The 25,789-nt window shown below is 37.0% G+C and overlaps 1 protein-coding gene across 1 annotated transcript in view; it reads left to right on the forward strand.

Moving 5' to 3' along the window:
• Positions 1-25,789, forward strand: part of HS3ST5 (heparan sulfate-glucosamine 3-sulfotransferase 5) — a 175,637-nt gene that overhangs the window by 77,374 nt on the left and 72,474 nt on the right. Inside the window, exon 2 of the mRNA XM_033512830.1 lies at positions 2,970-3,177. The gene's annotated coding sequence lies outside the window, so the exon portion shown is untranslated. The remainder of the gene's footprint in view (positions 1-2,969; positions 3,178-25,789) is intronic.

The following is a 25,789-nucleotide window of genomic DNA, read 5'->3' on the forward strand; positions in this document are numbered from 1 at the left end:
TTCATGGAAATGGACATGGTGTGGGCACATGACCAGATTTTGTGTATTATTTGAGGAAGTGTAACTTTCATGTGTATAAAGAGGTCACTTATGACGTCCAAGTGTTTAACTGTTTGTAGTTTTCTAGACAACTAGAAAACTAGGAAAAGAAATCATTAAAAAAAAAAACAAAACAAAAGAATTGAAAATTCATATCGAAACTCTGTCTTTACAAGAACAGGAGATTCTTGTCTTGTTATCTGTTTTTTTATAATATTTCTTGCAGGGTGCTTTCTTGTTCTTGAGCTTCACAAAAACCCCCTGAAGCTCACAGATTCAGAAAAGGAAACCTGTAAACCAACTCAAGTCCATTATTTAAAATAAGCAAGCATATCTTCAGCAACTCTTTCTTTTTGGTGGGAAAAAAAGACTGTAGTCTTAGATAGAGTGGATAAACACATACTTAAAATGTATAGTCACTAAACAAGATGCTCTAGTGTTCTTATTAGCACAGTCACAAACAGTTAAATTAGAAATCAAATCAGAAAAAAAAATGCTATGTTGCTCCATTTAATTTGATTTTTCACTTCATATGTATTTGTTTGCACTGTTTGCAAAAAATAAATTGATGATATTTGTGATCATTTATATATAATTACATATATTGATGTTCACATATATTCCACATTGAATTATGGCTTGTATTGGTACATCTGTCATTTCTGAAACTTATTGTGTATAATTAATGAATTTTCATCAAATAATAGAAGATAGATTCCATCTAAGTTTGAAAAAAATCTATTCTTTGTAGAACAAATGTGTTCATTTAAACTGAACAGTATCCATTTTGTAAATAAGTCTACACACTGTCAACATATTATTGACCAGTGTCCCCAAGCCTGATGGAAAACCAGTCCTTTCTGCAAATACAGAATGTCCATCAAACAATAGGACTTTTAACAACATTATTCTTAGGGAGCTTAACTACTGCCCTGGAAAGTATTAAGTCATTTAATTCAGGATTAATTAGGAAATAGGGAAAATATTTATATGCAGCTTTTCTCCAAGAGTGTTTTCAAATCTCCCTTCTTTTTCCTGAAACCTCGAAGGTGGTTGATGATGGCCATGGCAGAGCCCTTAGAATGCATTTTACTTTCCTTGTGAACAACTCAGCTGAAAATCCTGTAACTCAGAGCAGGACTTATTCATGATAAATTAGGAGCCCTCAAGAGCTCCCTCTTAAGGGATTTATCACATTTTCTTCCCTCATGGTCTGTGTTGAACATATAAGTGATAACAAACACTGTTTGGATCTAATGCTACAATCTATATCTCTAAGTATCACTGCCATCAAAGAATCAGAACGTTATGATTTTCAAAGTCTCATTCACACTACTAAGAGACAAGTTCATTGTCTTCTCCATGTGACTATTAATCTCCCCCCAGGGAGAGCTTGTAGGTTCACAGAGGCGTTTTCTAGGGTTTGTTTGCTTGTTTGCTTTCCAGAGCCAACTTATTAGCTCTCAAAGATACTGTACATGATACTGGCATGATTTCTCAGAGCAGTAGTTGAGATGTTTTATTAGTTATTTCAGCTGAACATTTACTCTCTGAAACTGAGCTATCGAAAGAGGGCTTTTGGGACACTATCAATTCAGTCTAATGTATGAGCTCAAATTATTGTATCATTATAATATGATGCTTGGTGTCTTTTGCCATTGATTTGTCTACATTTTTTAAATTGCTCAATCAGAAGCCATTTATCTGATAAATTATTAATGAATAAATGTTTGTGATGGAAAAAACAAAATACTCAGCATTGCAAATCATGTATCCTACAGGCAACAGCAGTCAGAAGTAAACTGCTCTTGAGCCAAGTAAGTGGTTTATGTAATGTAGATGGAAATTATGTGTTGAAATAAACACTTCATTGCAAAGAAAAGATGGCTGCTACTCTCCTAGACTTTTACAAGATTCTTGTACATTTCTATGTTCTTTCAGTTGTGCAAAATTTAGTTTCAAGTGTACAAAGACATCTGTACTTTTTTAGGCTCCAGCCATACTGCAAAGGTGTTCAAACTGGTCATTCTTTGCAATATTTTTGTAGAAACCTTTTGATTTAATGTTGCTCCTCCACTCCCAAATATTTTTTTCCCAGCTAACAGAAGAATTGCAGAGTTAATGTCTTTTGGCAGGTCACATTGGCATTGATGACTTTGAGGGCTTAACTGTATTCCAAATTCCTTGAGACTTGATTTACTTTGAATGAAAGTAGATATGTTCATGCCTGGAGCTAGAAATTGTAGTATGGGGTTTGCAATTAAATACCATATTCACGTTTGTCTCTTTGACCCACTTCTTCAATATGGAGGCATAGTTAGATTATAAAAAAAAAAAACCCTAAAAACACACAGAAAATAGGAAAAAGACAAGATCAGCTAAACAATTCTCACCAAATGTTGTTACCATTTTCCCCAGATGTGTCTGGCAATTGTTCTAAGTATAAAAGTAGTTTTTCCTGTGATTTACAAAATGTCTGTAAAATATATTTCTGGCCAATGTCAAGGGTGAAATGTAGCAGATTAGCAGCAGCATGTGCAATATATTACCTCTTTCCAGTAAATATCTAACATTCTTTTTCCTGTAGCCCACTTAAAATAAGGGTAATTAGCCATTTTCTGTCATTAGGAATGACTTTTGGTTGGGGCTTAGTATTGTGAAATGCATTTGTTGTAATTTTCCTTCCCCCTTCCCCTTCCTCTCTAACCTGTGCTCCAGATTCCAGACTGCCAATGTTTACAAGATACTGACACAGTACTTCCAGAAACATGAGCTGACATGTACTACCTCTGGGGCCCTACTGCAAAATATTTCTTTTCATTCTTATACAGGGAAACTGAGGTTTTGGGTTCTTTCAGTTCTTTGGTTTGGCTTGTTGGGTTGTTTTGTTTTTTTAAAATATGCAGCAAGTGTCTTCTCTTTTTGTGCAGGCACAGTGAGGTGTACACCATTTCAGCAGAGATGTCTGATCTTTCCATCTGCATACCTGGAGTTGCTTTATTCCCTGAATGGTCTTTTCAGTGACCACTAAAGTCTTCTTGGGACTGAACACTGGAACAGATGAGTTAAATCCTTCTGGAATGTTCTTCATCAAATGTAGATGTACTGGACTTTCTGGATGTGCCTAAGGACACAAAGGTTAGTGTCTTCCTTAAAAGCTTCAGGTTTCAGGACTGTTTCATTTAATCTTTAGCACCAGAGACTATGTTTCAATTTGTTGCTTGAACAGAGACACAGATGAATAAAATGGTGATTAACACAGCATATATATAGCTGAGATCATGCTTTTAACTGCCACGTAATAAATGTGCTTAGTGAGCTCGGGCAACCTAAAGCTTTCTAAATTACTAGCTGGCCACCAAGAGAATGCTCTACCCATGCTCTGAATTTGACTGCCATTCTATAGTTGTGTTTAGTGCATTTCAATCACTCTCACTCTTTTCCAGTTGATTTACAACTGGAAAAAAGGGGACAGTATTCTACTTTGTTCATGAGATGGTTTTTATTTAGAGTCAGTGGGGATCTGAGTGTTTGTTCAAATGTGTGCTTGATTGTTCTAGATGGCATGTAGGCTTAAGGAGAATGACAAAGACATTCATAGCATGTTGGAAAAAAATAATTTCCTCTTAATGGCAGCTATTAATTTTCTGGAAACTGATATTTTGATAAATTTCTTTTTCTACACTTTGGTTTCTCTTAAAATATTATATATAATCTGCTGATATTATTCTGACACTATTTTGCCACTTCAGGAAATCAACCTTGACCAGAATATTTCATTGACATAATTTTTTTTATGGTATGATTGAAAGCATAGAAAAAATAATTTTGTAAGCAGATATATGCTCAGAAAGGTGGTAGAATGTGTGTGGGCATATGTGCTCATCAAGTCATGTCTCAGACACATAACTGACAAGGAAAGTAGCAAGATCATAAAGATACATCAGGATTTTCAGCACTAATCATAACATTATAAAAAAACACTATGTTTATAATGATGTGGATAATGCTATGAGCAGGAGAGAAGAAAAGTGAACAATCATGTAACCTTGATTTTATTCTATGATTGCCATCTGTTTTTCATCTTCTGCAGAGTATTTTTCAGGATTAAGGCTCTATCTGGGTTTGGGGGAAGAGGGGGAAAGGTTCTTTTCAGTTTCATTCTGTCAACTTCATCTTATTTCATATGGATATTTAAAAAAAAAATAACTAGTTTTACAAATACTACATTTTCTTATTAAGCATCTCCTATTAAAATCTGTTAAAATAATTTCAGGAAACCTATTGGCTAAAGTAGATGGAGCTCAGATTTGATGTAATTAGAAGTATAAGAACTCTGTTCTGCTTTTTTTTTTTTATGGAGGGATTCTAGTGCCATCATCTGAATAACAGCTTTCTAATCAATCGTCTTCTGTCTGCTACTCTAGCTAGCATTTGAATTTATACTCTAAACACCAACTCCCTGAATAAAATAAAAAAAGATAAAAATATCATCCCTCATCAAAAAGAATTGTTTGCCCATTGGCACCAAATATCTACTCCAGATAGAAGGAGAAAAAAATCCAAAACAAACAAATAAAAAAATGAATGGATTTTTATTTTATCTAAGTTCTATTGAAGTTACAAAGAATCTTTGTAATAGACTTCAGTAGGAACAAGAACATGAATATAAAAATACAGACTCCATTTAAAAGCAGAAGGTTAGAGGAGTTGCAAGATTGTGCAAAGTTTTCTGTGAGGAGGAAAGCTGTGTTAGTTCTGTGAAGTGCCCTCAATGTGATACCTAAATATTTTCCAAGAAAGTAAAATTTATATAAAAGCGTATGTTGTAGCTTTAATATGTGGACTTCTTAGATAATATTACATCTTTTATACCTCTGAGTGTGGATGCTATAGTTTTATACCTATACAGTTTTATACCTGTGAGGAAGATGAATATCTCAGTTGCAGAGTTAAAATGTCAAACGTGTTGTAATCCTCTGGCACTGAGTGTATGTTTGTACTTGGGAGGTTTGTGTAATATGTCTGTGTGTGGACTGATAAATAAACATAAAGGATAGGATTATGGGTTTGGCTATCTCAGCATAGCTATTGATAAAACCTTGCCATTTTAGGATAGATAATGCTGGAAGATTGGATTGTAGAATGGTTTAGGTTGGAAGGGATCTTATAGATCATCTAGTTACACCCCGCTGCCATGGCAGGGACATCTTCCACTAAACCAGGTTGCCAAAGCCTCATCCAGCCTGGCCTTAAACATTGCCAGGGCATCCACAACTTCTCTGGGCATCCTCTGCCACTACCCCCCAACTCTCTGAAAAAAAGATTTCTTCCCAACATCTAATCAAAACCTACCCTCTTTCACATTAGATGCATTCCCCTTTGTCCTCTCCTTTTATATTTGCCAATATAAAATGTCCGTCTTCCTCCTTTTTATAAACCATCTTAAGATACTGGAAGGCTTCTATAAGGTCTTTCAGAAGCCTTCTCTTCTCCAGGTTGAAAATTATGAGTTCTCTTAGCCTATTTTCATGGGGGAAGTGCTCCATCCCTCTAATCGCCTTTGTGACTCTCCTCTGGACCTACTCCAACAAGTCCATATCATTCTTGTGCTGAGGACTCTGGACCTGGATGCAGCACTCAGGTGGGGCCTCATGAGAGCTGAGGAGAGCCACCTCCCTTTACCTGCTGGACATTTCTCTTTCGAAGCATTCCGGGATGTGTTTGGCCTTTTGGGCAGCAAGAGCACACTGTTGGCTCATGTCCAGTTTTTCTTCCATGAGAACCCCCAAATCCTTCCCCACAAGGATGGTCTCAATGAGTTTGTCTCCTAGTACTCATATCCAGAACTGACCCCATTTATGTAAAATTTGCTCTTGGACTTGTACTTCGTGAGGTTAAGTATCCTCCACATCTTTCACTTTGCTTACAGTATTGCTACTAAAGCATACATTCATTAATACCAATATATCAATTTGGATGTAAAATGGTGTAAAAAATCTTGCTTTATTTTTCATTTTTGTGGATTTCATGGTTAATGCTACAAAAAATGTTACAAGCGTTGTTTGATAGATTGGAAAACAAACTGTCTTTGACAGGTAATAGACATGTTCATTTAAACAGTGCAAATCAAAACGAGTAAGCTAAATTATTTGACTGGCTGCAAAACCGGTGGAGTTCCACCTGTCCAAATTTTCCATGGTTAATTTTTGTTACTGGCTGAATTTGCTCAAACATGTGCAGATAGATTTATACCCAAAGCCTGCAGCAGTTTAAGTAACAAAGGTAAGAAATTACCCTGATGTAAGTGAATAAATGATGGTTATATTGAATTGAGTACCTACATTGTGCATTTAATAAAGGCGGAAAAAATTAAGAACAAAAAAGGATTGTGAACTGGGAACATTCGGCATAACCTGAGATTTAAAACTGATCCTGGAGATTTTGTGCTAAGCCTACAACATACAGACTATATCCTGGAGGCTACAACTTCCTCCCAGAGGTTGGGAGGAGAGTCCTCTGACACAGGAAAGACTGAATTCTGCCCTTCCACGTCCTAGGAGGTTAAATTAATGTGTGGAAACAAAAATGTCTTCTGTCAAATGTACTTTGTGACAAAAATACCCCAGAAGTGGTCTGTTCACCATTTCAGAAGTAGGTCAGACCTGTGAATTCTAATCTAAAACAACAAGACTGAAACTCAGCATAAGGTCCCTTAAGCTTCAGAAAAACAGGTTGTGTTTAAGATATGTCTTTACCCTTGTCATCATCTCTGCCTGTCTCGTTGGTCCTCCTGAGAACCACCTTTCACATGAGAGTGACCTCATCTTCCTCTCAACTACTACTTCTTATCAGAATACATAAAGCCACAAACATCTATCTATAACAGCGAAACAAGGCTTAGGCACCAGTTTGATTCCTGGATCCTGCTTATCTATCCCATCTATTCCTGTATTGCCTTGGTTTTGCCCCAAGTCCCATTCAATGCACAGCATTGATTTCAATTGATATCAATTTCAGGAAGCAGGTAGGGAAGGAACAGTTTCCAAGAAGCAGCTAAGAATGCAGACAGCATCTTTGGGGTAGAGAGACAGGGTCATCCACACTCTGGACAAGAGAATTTGTCCTGGTTTGTTCAACTTAGAAACACACACACTGCCAAGTGTTGCAAAGTTCCAGTGGGAGCACAGACAACTTTTACTATAAATGTTTTCACAGGTTGCCATTTAAAGGACTGAGAATTTCAGGAGGATAAGCTGAGACACCTCCTCTCCCATTCTGAACTCTTAGAGAGGACGTAATGAAAAGTATTTACAGTAGGTATTGCTTCCACACAGTAGAAAACCATTGCTCAAACAAGTACAGAGGCCTCTAATCCTTATCCCCAGGGCTTCTTCTTTTTTTTTCTTGTGTCATTTCTAGCTTTAATGAGATAAAGAACTCACATGAATGAAGTTATGTTTACCATGCTATTCTTGTGGCAGAAGTTTATACCCTCTGCCTTCTTGTAAACCCATGGGCTTTTGCTCTCTTTTGTAGAGTCTTTTCAGGAAACTTTCAATATGAATTTACCTTAATGGCAAGTTAGACATCACATCTATTAGCTGATTCATACAATTTTCCCCTGTACAAATTAAAAATCTTGTAAACATGGATTTTTTTCAGTAAAAAAATGATGAGAGAAACATGATGATAAGCTTTAAAAATATAATAATTAAATTATTAAAACATAAAGCCATAAATTCTAGACCTTTTTCCCTTATATTATAAATGTAAATATCAAACGGTTTTTACAAGAAGTAGAAAAGGATTTATGACTTTTCCGCTCTCAATAATTTAATTCATCTAAGATTTAAAATATATTTGATTTAAGAAAATATGGGCATTTTTACTTACTTGGAAAAAAAGGCATTTTAAACAGCAGGATGTAATTTCAGACTATTTACAGTCAAGAGGCCTCTGCTGAGCAAAATACTCATTCAATTTAGAAATGCAGATTATAATAATTTTCCTATCTCCCTCACAGCAGGATTCCTGCCATCGTTTTGCAAACCCACAGGTTGCAGGATTGAATGACTAGCTAACTTCAGTTTCAGGTAACACATGCTTTAAAACGCATTCTCATTAGCTCAACTTAGTTATAATGCAAAGCTGCTTAGTTTCACCAAGTGAAATGGGATACACTTAAATTGCCTCATCTAATATAATACTCCTTAATACATGCAAAGTGGTTTATGATGGCAAAGCTTGTAGAGCATGAAAATCGGCAGGGAAAGTAAGGTTTTCTGGCTAAAATTGTCAAAAAGAGTCCTATTTTATATCATTTCTTTTTAAAGAGGTTAAGAACAAGGAAAGACAGATTGGAGTAAGAAATAATCAGTCTAGGAAAATGTAAATTTAGCACATTAACCTCTTCATATATCAGCTCTACCAAATAAGAAAAGCATCAACTAAAGCCGTTCTTTCAGTAATATCCTTTGCACTGTAAAATTAAATGTAAAACACACAATATCCAAAATGTATTACAGTAACAAACAATATTCTTCATTCTATCTATTTTATGCAGGGAGTTTTATACTGTGCACCATGTTTCCATTTCCTAGTATTACAGCAATATCCAGCTTGGTGCGCTGTATTAATTTGCAAGGACTTTTTAATTTCAGACAGGGCCAAGGAATTATTTTTCTCTCTTCCTCCTTTAAAAGTTAAGTGAATATACCCCAATCTTGTATACCTTGCAGACACAAAGTCTGGTTTCAATAGGACCCCAGAAAACTGGTAACATCGTTTGCTTTTTTTCCCAATACCCTGCACCTGCAGTCTGACCATAGGACTATAAATCCTTTCCCACATCCCTTCCCAATACTCCCAAAATATTCCAGAGAGGGGATAAGCAAGCTTTGCAGATGACACCCAAGTGTATATCTCATTTTCTACAGATGTAACCAGAGCCATCATAAAGATGTTGCACTGCCTAGAGGAAAATGGCTCCTGGAGAAGAGCATCTGGCTGAGAATGAATTTGGGTGAGATCCAGACAACACTGGTTGAAAGACAGAAATGATCCAGACAGCCAGTTGAGCAAGATTCCTATGTTCATGCCTTAAGCATTAGCTTGCAATGAGGCTGTTCATATCCTTGGAAAAAGGCAGGCTAAGCACATTGCTCAGCTGTGGCCCCAGAGAACCAACAAAGAACTCTTCACAGTCCAGTTAAAAGCATCTGCAACATGGGTTTTTTCAGCCTGTTAGTTTTCACTTTGCTTACAATATGAGGCAGCAAAACCAACAAAATCTAGAAAATACTCGTGTGCCTCCGAGAAAAAGGCCCAGCCACAAAGATCTCTGCTTCACAGTAAGAGAACATTGCTCCCTCAGTGCAGTGTCTCCAAGGCTCTTATTTGTATCAGGAGAGAAAGCACAATAAACTTTGTTCTCAAAGGTACAGCTGTTTTGGATCTCTTGATATCGACAACTGCTTTTTCATTTTCTGCAAATGGACAACTTCTACAAGAAATAATCTGAAACCTACTGAGCAAAGAGGGTTCCTGAGAGAGGCTTAATGAGTCTCTTCTGGTTATGCAGTGATCTTTTAGGGTCTGTACATACTGCAGAGGCCTTTCAGCAAAGAATTTGACTTCCAAAGGTTCTGTATGTCTGCTAAAATTAAGACTTCTACTCTTGGTGGGAAAAAGGTTAAAAATGGGTGATTTAAACTCTGCAAGGTCATACAAATGTCCTTCATCAGGGATGTTTCAGGATACAACAGCTCCTAAAGTAAAAAATAACTGGCAAGTAGAGGTGAAAACATACATGAAAACTGTAAACAAGTAACATCCCATGAAAATACACAATTGGAGAAGCCACACACAATACTCTTGGGGAAGCTGGAATCCAGTTTCAGGACGGAACAGGTCTTTGAACTTGGTCCCAAACTGATGAAAAGTTACGAGTATCTTTATGAAGAAGAAGTAACTAAAACTGTTGGTATTCACTGTAAAAATCTTGAATTTTCTTCCTGGAAACATTATCTTTTTTTTTTACTCCACTTCCTCAACAGACAGCAGAAAAAGGCATCCTGAGGTCTTTTTCCTGAGGCATTTGTTGGTATAAGCAGTCACCTACAGTTTAGTCGCCTAGATTTTCTGAGGTCACAGCATGACCAAGTAAGATGTGCTCCTCTAAATATTTCACTTGTATTTCTTCCAGTTCACATTCAGGAGTAAGCAAAAGTAAAATAACTGTTCAGCTCTTCAGCTTTTTTCTTTTCTTACTGGTGATTGCACAGTATTGGTTTTTGGGGGATATTTGTTCTCAAATTTCTGTCTCAACAGAACGTATTCAGAGTGTATTCAAGTCATCCTGTTAATTTTCCATGTATGTTTTGCATACATGAACTGGAGCATTGATCTTGATTAGTTAATCTGTGGGCCTCATAAGGAAAATAAATTCCTACAACATTTTCCTCCTGTTGATGCCTTCCTTGTAGTCTCTTGTTGGCTCACCAGCTGTGCTGCTTATCACAGCTTCATTTACTTTATGAAAACTCTTTAAAATGTTCTCCATTAAAAGCTGTGTAGAAAACTCAGTGTATGCCTGTGAGACACTTGTAGGAACATGTAGTTTTTGGGAGGAATAAAATAAAAAGATGCAAAGCTACTATTCAATTGGTATGTGCACAGCCATGCTGTACTTACTGCCATCATGAATAAAGCATTTGTTTTGCTAAATTGTATGTATATTCCTAGAGGGGTACTTAAAACACAGGGCTTGTTAGAGATGGCACGGAAATGCAGAATTTCTCCTGTTTCAGTTTCAGATCATAAGGTATAATCATAAATCCTGACTGCAGTCTGACAAGCTAAAAGGGCACACGGGACTCCACTAGAAATCTGGGAATTTCTTTTCAATGACCACTTGTATAACCCAGCTCCTCTAAGGAATGAACAGCCAGCCAATCCATGTCACGGTCTAGTGGTGTTGTCCCTCCCAAAATGCTCTGTCACTGCAAGAAGTCCCAGCAGAGACAGGACAGTGAACACTTCAAAACACTTTCTTGATCAGCCTCTGCCTCCTGGAGCCTTTGCAAATCAGAAGCTGCAGTGTGAACATTTTGCTCTCAAGGGGATATAATGAAAGCTGACATGCTTTGATCTGCTAGGAGACTCCCAGGAAATACTGCCATAAAAATGCTGGGTTCCCTGGGGGCTTCATGCTTGTTGATTTGGTTGGTGCTTCTTTCTATATTTTGAACTGTTACTTGAAAGCTTAAATCCTTCTTCCTTCCCTAAAAGAGAGTTACCAACCCAATTGCAAGATGTCTATACCAAAGCTTGCCAAATGCTTTCTGTGTCCTTCCCTGTTGTTCTGATAGAGGGTGGCATTTTCTTTCCTTTATTAGTATGCTGGTATCTTGATGGAGATCAAGAAAACTACTGTCTTAATGGGCTTGACAAAGTGATTCCTGCTTTAACAGCTTTTGCTTCAAACGCTGTTTACAAAAATTTAATCACAAGTTTCTTTTAACTCCCTAATGCAAAAGGGAAAGAAAAACCTAAGTACCTTTCTTTTCCATGTCGTTTTTGATTTACCGTTATAACTAACTTTTATGTTTTGTAGCATAAATATTATTTTCTGGTTTTTCCTCCTTGCAGGTTAATGTGCATCAAAATTAGGTAGTAATGGTAATTTCTTTCCATAAAGCCAGTCCTTTTACAGCTGTATAAATTGTGTGATTCTATCACATGGTAATATATACATATTTCTATGTGAATATCTGTTGAACCTTCTTTGAAAGCATCAGCTACACGTTCATGAAGTCAAAAGGCTTATCATAAACAAAGATTGGATGTTTTATATTTTAACATCTTATGGAGGTACCATTCTAAAACTATGCAAACTCAGGCAATGGATAGATGTAATTTTGTTGTCCAGTGTTTTGTGACACTAAGTTATTTGTAAATTATCTCCTTGAGAACAAAAGTCAATGTTCTCAGATATGCTTCAGGATTACTGGCATGGTCCTAGAAGGATGTAAATACCTGAAATATAGTACAAGCAGAATCTGAATAGATAAACCCACCATTTGAAGATTCACAAGAGTCTTAGCTTGCAAGAAAGCTTGTCACTTTGAATCCTGTCATCACCCAGCCCAGAAGCATTGCTGTATTTGCTGTGCTGTGTATCCAGCTAATTCTTGCATTCCACAGGCAGTTCATGTTTCACAAGACAGGTATCTCCAAAAACTTTTGTTCTGCATTGTTTGGGCAGTGACAGCTTCCTAGTAATCTTGTGATTCTCATCTGAGAGCATGGACAAGTTTTTATTGGTTTCAGTACTGAGGCTTTCATTAGGAAAATTTGAATGGAGACTGAATTCTAAAATTTATGTCTTATTTTCTGAGGTAATCCACACCCAAGTCTGCTTTCCAAGACCAAGTCAGCAGAGATTGTGAAGCCATAGGATAATATATAGAAAGTGTATTCACTAAAATACTTCAATTTTCACTGACTTGTGCTCATGCATTTACATTCTTATATTATTATGGATAGAAATGTTGTTCAGTGGTAAATGGAAGAAAGACATGGAAAATAAATGGGCCATGTACCTTATCCTCTGCTACTTACTGTTCCATATCAAAAATGCTTATTTAATATTTCAGATCCCTGAATATCTTAAATCTGTGGATGTTTAGAAAAAAGGCTTTTCTACTTTTGCAAAATTTGAAATGTCACAGGAAAATCACCCCATTTGTGACTCAGACTAAAAGATTTGGTACTTTTCAATTTCACGTTCTAAAAATGGCATGGATATGAAGTTTATTTTCTTCATATCTTTTCTTAAAAAAAAACCCTCTAAACAACTGGAAAAATTGCTCGACCTAAATAGCTGTTCCTTTCCTCACATATATCAGAGATTTTAAGTCATTTTCAGAAGTTATTATAGCTTCCTCCAATCCTCTTATTCTCGGTAACTCTTGGAACCTGGCAGCTCAATCAGGTGTGAAAAATAATCTAGTTTTCATAAGTATACTAAATATGTTGGAAGTTGGGTTTTCAGTAAATAGATGACATCAAATATTTTTTTTTTTTTTATGTTCATTCCAAGATAGTTGCACTACCTACAAATGGCAGTGAACTAACACAGAGGACTGGAGCATTTTTGTGCTCATACAAACTGTGCTGGAGACTTGAAGACATGCATTTGGAATCTTTGTCCCTGTTTCTGAATATCATGACTCTTTATTTAGAATATGACTTTATCTCAAACTAAAAATAAAATAAGGAAACATTTTCGTATCTTTTTTTTTCTTTCCCTCACAAACTGTGTAGATCTCACAGGCCCAAACTTGAATTGTACAATCTGTTCCTTGGCCTCATTGGAGGGACTGAGGAGTTTTCCTGCCTACAAGCATAAGCATATAGCAGAAGTCTCTAAATTGAGAACTTGCTCATTTTAAGCTGATTCTGTAATCAGAAGCCCAGATCTGAATCACATTCTGGAAACATTTGTCTCTTGGCACTGATTACAGGGAGAGTTTAAGGTGACTTCAGCTCCCAATTTAGGCATTTAGCTGACAAAGTCATCACGATGGAGAGTGAATCCAGACCCTAACGCTGCCATATTCCCAGTCCAGATAACACATGAAACCTGGTTGTAGCCAAAGGGGATGGGAGCTGTGGATTTGACCCCAAGCACATAGATACTCTCCTCAGACCCTTATTCAAAACTTACCAGAATGTTTAACCTTGGAAAATAAGGACATATGGAAATATTGACACAACCTTGAAAGCTGTAGCTCAAACGTGTCTGCAGTAAAATGTATTAAGCTTGTAGCTTTGACACGAGAATGGGATGATGCATAACTCAATGAATACAAGAGGTCTTTTCCTTTGAAACTCCAGAGAGCAATGCTCGATCTCTGTAAATCTTAACAATATTTAAATAGCTCTTTGTCACTTTCATGAATGCTTGTTTACAAACCACTCAATCCCACTGAGTGCAAATAAAAATTGACAGGTAACACTGTAATTGAAGGTGCATGTGTATATGCTGCTGGTTTTTATTAATTTGCGCAATGTTGTGTTGGGCTGTGCCAAACACAATGGAAAAAATGGAACCACTGCATTCATTTTAACAAGTCATTTGGCTGCATGCATGATGTAATCTACTTCTGGGTCTCGTGGATGCATTCAGCTTTACTTGTTAACCAGCAAAACATTATTTATTAATGACTTCTTCATGCTTTATTAAGTCTAATGTCAAAACACCTCTGCGGGACTCTAGGCATGTTCTCTCTTTGTATTAAACCCAACTAAAGAAAATGAAAAATTATGCATCAAAGCTGCAGTTAAAACCCGGTAGATATCCATTCAATTTCTCTTGATCCTGTCAGATGATGTTTCTGAATATTTGCGAAAGCACAGAACTTGATTGTATGCTGGCTTAAATTGAAGCATTCTGCAATCTCAGATGTGTGTAATTAGGGTGCCTTAGAAACCTAACAAGGCTACTGCAGTCTCCAAAGCTGAGCAAGTGCTCAGATGGCAAAAACTGACAAGTTCACCGTAGAAGTAGAATTCTTGCTTTTTCTCTGAGCTGAAGTTCCAAATCACAGGGAAAGGCTACTTCATGGGAGCATTAAAATTAAGCAAAGTAGGAACAGGTTGAATTACCTGTGACTTCTGTGGTTGGAGATGGCTGGTATGGCTCAGGAAACTAATAATGCAGTTTATTCTAACACTGACATGAGACTATAACCCAGCAGGTCTTAACCCACAAGAACATCCTGGGACATACTTCATGGCTCTTTTACATGCATTGGCATTCAACACTGATTAAGCAACACCAGCTGTTAGACCATAGAAATATAGACAGACTGGAATAAATTCGTGATTTTATGTAGTTGAACAAATGGTAATTTCAAGAAAGTCAGCATGTTCATAATTTTTTACATGAAAGAGAAACCTTCAGATAAAGCTTCTAGTTCTCATCTTACATTTGAAAAGGAACCTTTTATACATGTAATTTTAAAAAAATATTTTGGTTAACAGACTTAATAATGTCCAATCAGAATTGCCTGAGTTATAAAAATAAGCAGAAGTCATATTAAAAAACTTTAAAAGTAAGAACTTTTAAGACTTAGAGGTCAGTTGCTTTAATGAAACCACAATATTTAACATCTGAAATGGCAACACAACAGTTTAGCTGTTAAAATATAAAGGTTTTCACAGTAGAAATGCTGTTTTGTTTTTACTGAAGACAGAGGTTTTCTTGGAGAGCAGAAATAAGGTGTAGAGCCTTAATTTTACTCTTAACTAACCCTGGCCTATATCAGATAAACAAGGTACAAAATTTGACCAAAGACATAGGCCAAAAAATATTGGGTCACTTCCCAACCCCAGCAACAGAAATCTATGAAGAAAAATTCCTGGAGGGTGTTGTAGATGTTTTGGACACTGCATAATCACTACTGCTTTATTTCCTACTTTCTGTTTGCAATTACTACCAGTTATGAATATTTAATGTGAGCTTGTTTTGCGCTTTTCGTTTTTCTTTCATCTTGCTACTTTCATCATCTTTCAAAACATCTGAGAGATCAATGTAAGGCAATGGGATGGTTGGGGAATGTACCATATCGTTACCATATCACAGCAAACATAAATAATTGGGAGGACAGATCCTCAGCTGGTGCCTGTGAACAGAGCTGACCCAATTTTGGTAGAAGCTGTCCAGTTACAGGCTGTCAGGCAGAGACCTCCTGGCATAGAGGTTTCAGTAACATAAACTGAAGAGTGCCAGGCTTCCCTGCTGGAGTGCTTTGTCCCATTTTCTGCCAAGTAAACGCTGGAGCCTGGTTTGTCTCTTTCCAAGTGGGTGCCTCATCATCAGAGAAAGAGTCCTGCCTGTCTGGTGCATGGTTTTTGTCTGGCACTAGCTATAAAGCTGTGAAATTAGCCAGGGGTAGTAGAATAGGGCTCTGTTCTTTCTCTTCTGGTTATCTTTTGTGATAAATAATTGATCTTGCTAGAGATGTTAGCAAGTAAATCCCAATTGGAAGGAAGCACCCCTGATGGCCCAGAAAAAAATTCTGAAATCACATAGAAGCAGGATCAAAATAAAAGTCACATCCTTTCCATTGGTGGTTCTTAATATTTAGCTTGGTTAACTGCAGAGGGCTTTTCTTTCAGGGTGTGGGTTTTGTTCCCCCACATTATTCAGCCACCATAGTTATTACAGCTTTTCCTCTTCCCAGCCTTCCTCATGCATTGTCTATGCTACATACAGAATACAGTGTGTAGGTGATGGAGGGGTGTGAAGTGTGGCATTGTAGTGCTGTGCCTAGCTGTCTGCTCTAGATCCAGCTCAAGGAGCCTTGCACTGCCTAAAGGCCAGAGAAAAGAGGTAATCTGCCTTTCTAAGAAGTGTAAGGCAATGCAGGCTGGTCACCAATACCATGGCACTTGGGCACGTTGCAGGAATCGACCTGCTATTTGCTGCTTTTTCACTGCTGTTAGTGTATGCTCAGAGATTTGTGCTGATAAGAAAGTGGAACTAGAAGATCTCACATTGAGCCCTTTATGTATTTGGTTACCTTTTCTTTTAGTATAAAAAAGATGTCAATAAAACTGCATTTGTTTTAGAACCAGGTAAATGTTGTTCACCACTAAGACTAACAGAGCTCAGAAACTCAGCAGTAACTCATTTTAGACCAAAGGGAAGCTGTTGAGAGCTTGTCAGATCCCTCTAGATTACAAGGGAAGCAAGCAAGTCTGTATTGCACAGATTTCCCAGGAGTACACAATTAAAAATCATCCTGTTCAAGAGCTACTTTATATGCTTTTGTTTTTAATAAAGCCCTTTGAGACCAGCAGTGGTATAATATTCATACTGCTTTTGGTCTGTGTATGGTCTCCATGCTGCTTGTTGTCAATCTACCACACTCGCTTCTCAACCGTTTGCTGTTTAAGGAAAAACTCAGGATTAGATGGAAGGTCACCCACTCCTTTACACAGATCCAGTAAAAGCTCAGTTTCATTTATTTGATTTCCAGAAATGCAATTTCAGATGATTTCTGTGATGTGGTGATATTACCATTCCTGCGAACGCACCGTTTCTTCAGAACACAAGTTGTCTGTTTACACTTACACTGGTTCTCACTGCGGCATCCACTCCTCCCTGAGGAGAGCAGAGCTGTGACAAGCTTCACCCACGAGCTGACTTTGGTACACAGCATCACTGACATTGATGCCTGGTGCACTGTCACATCACCTGAGCCGTGCATGTGGCAGAGCTCACAGGCAACAGTGTGGCATGTTTCCACCTGAAGTGTTGCTCAGAGGAACTCTCTATGGATGGAACCATCAGCTGTGACAGGACTCTGGTGAAATTTGGGTTCAGCCAACCCCTGTGAACTCATGAAGCCAAGGACACAAAAATCCTCATGTCTTAAATCGGTGCAGATAATGGTAGGTTTGCTCTGGAAAACAACAAGAGGGCAAATATGCTCAAAGAGCTGGGTTCTGTGCATTGTCGTCATGGAGATTTCACTTAGTCATGTAATTTTTACCCTTTGTTGTACACATGTGCCTCCTATCATTCTATATCACACAGTGAAATATAACCTACTGCATATGAATTATGTAAAATTAATGCTTTAATGATCGGACTTTTGCTTTGTTTTGCTTATGACTGGAGGAAAAGCATGTGTGGAAAGCTCTTCTATACCCTCAATTACTGCTGCTCCAGGCTATTTCTGCTGTTGTAGCAGTTCTGATAAACCTACAGAAGAGAATCACTTTTCTGTTGACAGCACATTTGCTGGTATTTCTGCAGCAGTTCAGTAATGTCTTTATTGTGTAATTTTGTATTTTAATAGTCAATTAAAATTCCCATTGAATTGGAAAAATGGACCTAAGACCTTCTGAAGACTATTCGGCTAAAAGTACACATGAGACTTTCTGAAAATCACTGTTGTGACACTATCCAAACTTACTCAAAAGCCTCACCTTATCACAACAGGAAAAGTCTGTGAGTGAGGCAAGAGAAAACATAAGTATATTCTTTCATAAAGGAGTCTGCTGTTTAATTGATTCTCATTTCTCTGTCATGACCATGTCTCCTTTGTTTTTTCTCTGACATCACCAGCAACATCATGTCTCTTCTTTTCTGCCTGCGTTAATTTTTCCAACTCCTTTCTGTATTGTCTCTTTCTCTTTTTTTTGTTGTTTTTGTTTTTTTCCTCTTGTCCTCATGTTCTCTACTAACAACAAAAAATGCAATGCCTTTGTGATGAGGATAGGAAGGTTATGAATAGTCCAATAGTCAAATTTCAGAAGTTTCAGACAGGGTTTGTGTGAATTATTTTTGTTTTGTTTTGTTTTGTTTACAATTTTCATAATAAATGTGTTTACAGCCTGCAGGTTAAAAGGAATGAAAGTAGCAAAGAACACCTATGAAAAGCTCTGTATAAGTACACCATTAACAAGTGTCAAGGCTTGCAAACACGAGTTATTCCCACTCACTTCTGCCATCCCCACAATGTTATCTTCAGTCCCATGACACTTGATGGGTTTCTTAACACCTCAGCTGCTGGAATGACTTAGTGCATAAAGAATTGTCATTCCATTCAGCATTCTCAGTTTCTGCCAGTTTCATTACAGGATATTTTGTTTCCAGACATCATCAGAATATGATGATCATCAAAAAAATATCAGTAGATATTCTTTTGACCCTTTTAAGATGATTTCCTCAGGACCTTAACCCATACAAAGAGGTAACAAGCTTATGTAATGCAGTGCACTGCCAGATGTGTTGTGGGATCGTGTTCATAATATTTAGCAACTCTTGCAATTGCTCCACAGAGGAAGCTTGTTTCAGCTTCCACTGTAAAACACTGCAAACAAGGCAAATGACAAGATTTGAGAAAAGCCATAAATAGGAAGCTCATAATTCAAGATACAAGCAAATCCATAGCATTATTGTTTGAGAGAATAATAATTTTAGCCTTTTGGAAAGACAAGGACAAACAACATTTTTCTTCAAACAATATTTCAGTATTCCTCATTCTATTGCTTCTGGACTTTTGGTTTTCTACTATGGTGTGCAAATAAAAGTGAATTGGCACTTTCAAATGTACTTCTGTGACTCTTCAGATCTGTTATTAATGTGGATTTTTTAAGGCACAAAAGGACTGTGATTAAATGATATGAAAAAAATACAGTGGGCATCTGCTTGCAGGTCATTCTTCCTATTGTTTACTGCAGATGGTGAAGAATCATTCTGAACAAAGATGAACATTAGTAGAGCACACAAATAAGTTTTTACAAGGAATAAAATCTGGGTATGATGGGCTGGGGACAGTGAAAAGGGTAGATTTTAAAAATTACAAAAGTAGTAAGGCCCATGGGAACTGTGAGTGAGTCAAGGGCTTGCTGGAGGCAGGTGTATGGGTCAGTAGCAGAAGGACAATCAGCAAGAACTAAAACTGGCATTATTTTATTTCAGCATTTCTTTGTGCTTGAATCATTCATCCCCCCTACAGAAATATTTGCTTCTTCTTCCCTGGTGGGACCTTCACAAAGGTCTGGTGCACAGTCTGGTTTCAGCTGCAGGCATTGAGCAAGGAGAAAAGACTGGTGCCACATGGGTACCTGGTCCTTGTCTGCAGTGGTCAAGAGATGCTGCTGTGTGCTCCCAGGCACCTCTCAGCACTCCCACACAGAGGGCAGAACACTATATAATGTTTTTTACCTACAAGCCCAAGCTCTCTGCCATGAAAAGCAAGGGTGCATAGAGAAGTGACAGATTTTTGTCCTGAAATGCAGCCAAGGTAAGCACCCAGGGACTAGGGTTGCCTATATAAGCATTTTTTTCTCTTATTTGTCTGTGTTATGTCACAGTATTTAGTTCATTATTACACATAGGATTTTTCAGACCTCTGCTTCATTCACTGCACAAGGAGGGACTATGCACTGAGAACAAACCAGCAATACACAGAAGAAAGATGCTAATCTCTGTAAGATGCCTGTCTTGTGTAGTAAGAATAGGAATCAGGTCAGTTAAGGCAGAAAAACGCAGCAAGAAAGAAACCAAAACACCTGAGACTTCAAAAGTGGATATAGCAATTTTAGCAGTTACTGTCCACCAGCTGTTCATTACTGTGCTTTAGCTGAAGGTTTCTGCCTTCACAGCTGAGTTGTACTCACAGTTAACAACTTAAAGCAAGCCCACTGGCTTTATGCTGCAGCTGACTCAATCTCTTGGCGAGGGCATTAAAACAAGGTGGCTGTGTAACAGCAAGGGAGGGCAACTCCTTAAGTTGCTTCAACTCTATCCCAAAGAAGACATACCTAGAGAGAAAACTCTCTTGACCTCTGCCACAGGCTTCCTGGTAATGCTGGGCAGGTGACTAAAATTTTTTCACAGTTGTCCCCTAAGTGCGTTTTACTCCCAATTCATTCCTTCTGGCTAAGCAAAAGGAAATATTTGGGGCCTATTGGCAGAAACAGTGAATAACTCTCAATTGCAGTTGAAGGCCCTGGGTAGCCCCCACCACCCTCAAGCATGCCATTGGAAAGGGGTCAGGTTAAAGGTTTCTCAGACTGGTTTTCGAGTTCATTGTTATATTTGACAATTCATCTTGAACACCTGTGGTCAGTTCTCTGTCTTGTGGAGTGACACTAGTGATGCTCTCATCCCACACAGGCCTTGTTAACATAAATTTTTTTGAGCTTTGAAAAGAACGTCACTAGAGAAAGACTTCATTTAAGGAAGCTGTCATTCCTATTAGAGGTAGAAAGTGAAATTCAGCCCATCTGTTATGTACCGCTGTCCGATTTCAGCTTTTTCTCTCATACTTGTAAAATTCTTGAATGTGACAAAAATATGACAATTTTTTTTTTTTTAAGTTGCTCTTCAGAGCATGTGGCAAATGATTCTTGGATATCCTTTTCACACTTTCAATGTGTGAGTGAAAGGATGTATGAGGAGACTTGTCTGCCTTTTCTTTCCTTTTCTTTTTCTTCATTCGAGCGTGTAATGCCTCCTTTCCCAATATTACCCAGCGCCTTTCTGCTTGTGCCCTGTTGTCTGCATTGGTTAGCTTTATTCTGTCAACTCAAAGCAGTGTTGATTAGGAAGCTGATATGGTTGCTAACAAGCTGTATCTAATGTGTTGACTTCAGTCCACAAGACAAGTTTTCTTGGTACTATTTAAGTACTTAGTGTAATAATGGTTGATTTATTTTTTGGAAATTTGCCTTACATCATCACTAGATGTAAGAATTGCTTGCATTCCTATGATGCAATCATCAAACAATGAACCAAGCAAGACCCACCAGCTCAGTTATCTTCTTGGGTGCTGCTTAATAGTGACACTGCATCTGTGATGAAGAAATAGCAGTTTGAAATATCCCCTATTGATAGTGCCAGAAGAAAGCTGGAAAATCTCCAAAACTCTCTCATTTTAAAAACACTGCTGAATTTCTTTGCGAATGTATGAATATACATATCTTGCTTGTTTGAGCAATGAGAGTTTTTTTCTCACTTGACTGTATTTTCTATTTGTGGTACATATTGGTTCAGAAAGAGATTAAAGCTTACCTCATGTATCAAGGAGGCTGAGAGGTGGGAATTTCAGTGTTATGTGTATTAAAATTAGGAATTTATATTTTTTTGTCTATAATCCATTTTGAAAATAAGGGGGAATTTGGAGAAAAGCATACACTACATGTTAAGCACAACTGAATTTTCATGTAATGGAATTGTTCCAGAATTGAAGGATACTGCTTAGAAACATCAGGACACTGATTAGAAAACATATTAACAAGTCAGTAAAATCAAAAGGCCTGATTTCTACAAGAATTTCAGCCCCTTTTGTGTGAATAGAAACAAGAACAAATTAGGAAACCTGCTTTTGTATGCAGTCACATGTGAAGGAATGACTATACCCTTCTTTATTTTAGATGACATTCTGTATATTTTCTTCTAATGTTGGTGGGCAAACCACAGAGATGCTTCAGGCTTAGGGAAGGAAATATTTGCCTCCCAGATCCTGCTGCCACCTTCCAACCAGCACCCAGGGAGGCAGGTACCCCCCAGAGCATTGTCTGACCCAGCCTTACCCCTGCCAGTGACTTCTTTTCAGCCTTTGTCACTGCTCAGGAAGGACAACCATAACCAAAATTACAGAAGGACATAGAAGGAAATAAGTTTGAAGGCAATGATGAACTCATGGATGGGTGAATGGAGAATGGCTTCTTCTTTTTCCTTCACTGCTGAGCTGTCAGTCAGCCGAAACAAATTAGAAAGTGAAAGTTGCAGCCCATGCAAAGCCAAGAGAAGGCAGTACATCAGAAAAGACCCCTGACTGCAAACCCGGGCGAGCAGGATGCAAATTTAACTATGCTATTATTGCTCAATGGGGAGGACTTCTTGGGAAAAAAAGGCAATGAGCACAGAAATATCCTTGGGCAAGTGTTAGTCTCTAGTGTGACCTGAGCAAACTCAGTTTTATTGTGAGCCATGTTAACAAGGAGCTGAGCCCACGACTTGTAATAGCAACAAAAAAGCAATTTATGCAAAATGGGGGCAATCCTCATCAGATAGTATCTAGAGAATATGCAATTCTATAGGTGATTATTTAAAAAAAAAAAAAAAAAAGGACAAAAGAAAAAGGGGTTTGCATAAGTTATTTAAAAGATTTTTAGTACGCTGTGACTGGGAAAGTATTAAGAAAACTAGAAAGGGTATGCCACTTGAGGAAAAGGCCATTCCACTGTTGGAATATGGTGTGATGAAAAGCTGGATTCATTTATATAATTATTACAGATACTCTGTAGTCATACAGTAGTTTAAAATTATGCCATGATTCTCCAAAATAAACCTCTCTTCATGAAGTCTTTACTTTTCCTACTTGGTGCTTTTATTGAAACCACAACAAATCTAAAAATATGAAGAGATTAATAACCATTTCTAAAATGCTGTAACACTGTCCTGGGTTTGTTTTATCTTGGGTTTATTGTAATCTTTTTTTTTTAACTCATAACATCTTCAAATGATTTAATCTAGGCATTGCAAGCATAACCACTCTGAATAGAATTGCATACTGGTACCTTCATGTGTATTAATCAAAATTGAAAGACATATAGCTTTACACTTTGGAAAGCAGTCAGTAATTCACACTGAGTGGTCCATTTGATATGCATAGGAAGAAAACACAAAGTATTAAATCAACATTTAATATCAGATTTCTTTAAGTGTGTAAACTTACATACCTGACATCATTAATCAAATTTGGTATATTAGTTCATAAATATTTACATTAGTTTTTAAAGTAATAAACAGCCACATTTGCTGTTACTATGTAAAATATTAATTATGGTAGAGACTTTCAAAATAACTAAAGCAAAATGGACACCCTGGGTTAAATCAGCCTAGTTATGAAAGTTAGAAACAATAAAGGGTTTTGAATGGATTTCAGAAAGTAGTCAAGGAGACTTTCACACCAGTGGTTTGTTTTTTTTTAAATGGACGTCCACATCCATATCGCCACTTCTGGAGTGCTGAGTGCTTTAATCACTTGTCGTTTATTTCAGTTTTTAAAATTCTGTAACCACTTTTTACATTTCTGCAGAGGCACCAAAGGATTTTGGTCTAAAGGAATTTAAAAACTTCCTCTTATCAGGAAGAACAACCAAACATTACTATTACTTTGCTGTAGCCACAATACAATCAGCAGACTCTTAAAAACATTAAAGTTAGGAAAGATGACATTTAGACCTGAAATAAAGCAGTATTTTTAAAACTTTTTAACAAGATCAGGCCTAATTGATACCCACTGGTTATTGATAGGGACCTTATTAACTCTGAATTGTTTTCTTAGCTTTTGTTTCTCAGTCCCAGGATCACGGAGGTACTTCTCCATCCCAGTCCAGGGTTGTGTCTGAGATTTAACTAATCCCTCAGATTGATGCCTGATTAGCAAGACATTGCTGATGATTAAATGCTTTCAGAATATATATGTAATCAACTTTTCACACAAATTTTATAGTTTGCAGAGAAAGTGGTAATTGGATAATGTTAAGCATGTTCCTTTGAAACACTGCTATCATGAATTAAATAGTAGCTTATTTAAATAGTTGCTCCTGTTTAAAGGCCTTTTTTTTTCAGTCTAAAATATTTATTCCAGATTTCAGTTTCAGAACAAGAGCAAATTATTTCTGCAACTAAGTAGTTTATAGTTTCCTTTAATTTATTCCATTTCTGTCATTATATTGTCCTTGAAACTATTTTCTGTCACTGTCAAACATGATAGCCTCAGGACAGAAATGAAAGTGAGATAATGTATCTCTATGAGCTTTTCTGGTGAAATGTTTTTAAAAGTTTTCAAAAGCAGCCATTTGGATTTAAGCAGAAGATGAAAGAACAATGAAACTAGAAGATTAAAGGAACAAAAGCAGTTATTTTAAATGTTTTTATTCTAACATTCCAATATTAATCCTTGAACACCGTTATAATTGTACCAAATGATTTATATAAGTAACAGAAAAAAAAAAAATTATGCTACTTCTTCTATTCCTCTGTGAAGAATTATGTCTTCTATCAGTATCTTTTTTCATAATTAGGATTCCCAAAGATGTGTCACTGTGACATTTTTCTAAATATGATCTTAAATAAATCTTATAAATATGATCTATAAATAAGAGGCTTAACTTTTATGTTTCATAAGATTATCCAACCAATTCCTAAAAACATATAATACATTCTCAGAAATAAATGTAAGTTCAATGTGTGCTGTTTTTCCATTACATAGATAACCTAAATAAAACAAGAAAATCCAAAAAGTAAGACTTTAATTGTTGCAATAGTGTGGAAGGAAGAGTGAGGGGCAGAGATTAGAAGACTTATACTTTCCCTGTATTATTTCAGTCTGTCTGTTATAGGATTTATCATTTATTTCTCATATGCTAACATTTTAAGTTTTTTTTTTATTTTTTATTTCTCTTTTTAACCACTATTACATTTTCTAGACTGGACTGCTTGTCATTTAAGTTTTGAATTTTCACAGACTGACGTCCTTAGAGGATGATTGACTGGCTGACTCAAGGAAGCCATGTCTTGATTTCAGGAAATGTGATTCAGGCATCCTTGCATTGGTCTGAATGTTGCAATATTTTCTTTATACAAAATTACTCTTACATGTTTGTTTGCCTTTTTATTTTCTGCTTCCTTAGAACTAACTCCTTCATCAATACCTTGCAAAAATGTAAATAAGCGTATTTTCCCCTTCAAAGAGACACAAAGAAGGACTGGTTCAATAAAGTCAGTGAGGATAGTCAGAAGTCTTACTGCTTTAACTCACCTCAAGTTAGCTATGGCCTTTCTTCATCCCTGTTTTGATAGCATTGCTGATGAGCCAGAAATTAATCTGTGATAAAATGGTTCATATAAGATTGGCACATTTGTGTATAGGAGCTGAGAGCACAAGTCCTCATCTGCACCCCTGATGACACAAAATGACACAGCAGTCATTTTGTGCAAACAGGATAGAAGACCTGTTTATTTTGTTGATCTTGCCACACTACATATTCCTCATCCAATGCAAAGTTTGCTGTGCAGTGCTTCTCTTAAACTACCACTTCAGCCACTTAACAATTTCCCTACCACTGACTACTTCATTCCAGAACAAGAACTCTGCTGGGTTTTAATCTTTTCCTGAAGAATACTGGTTGGGTAATATGAAACAGAAGA

The sequence above is a fragment of the Parus major genome, chromosome 3 (assembly GCF_001522545.3).
Source record: "Parus major isolate Abel chromosome 3, Parus_major1.1, whole genome shotgun sequence".
Classification (NCBI taxonomy): domain Eukaryota; kingdom Metazoa; phylum Chordata; class Aves; order Passeriformes; family Paridae; genus Parus; species Parus major.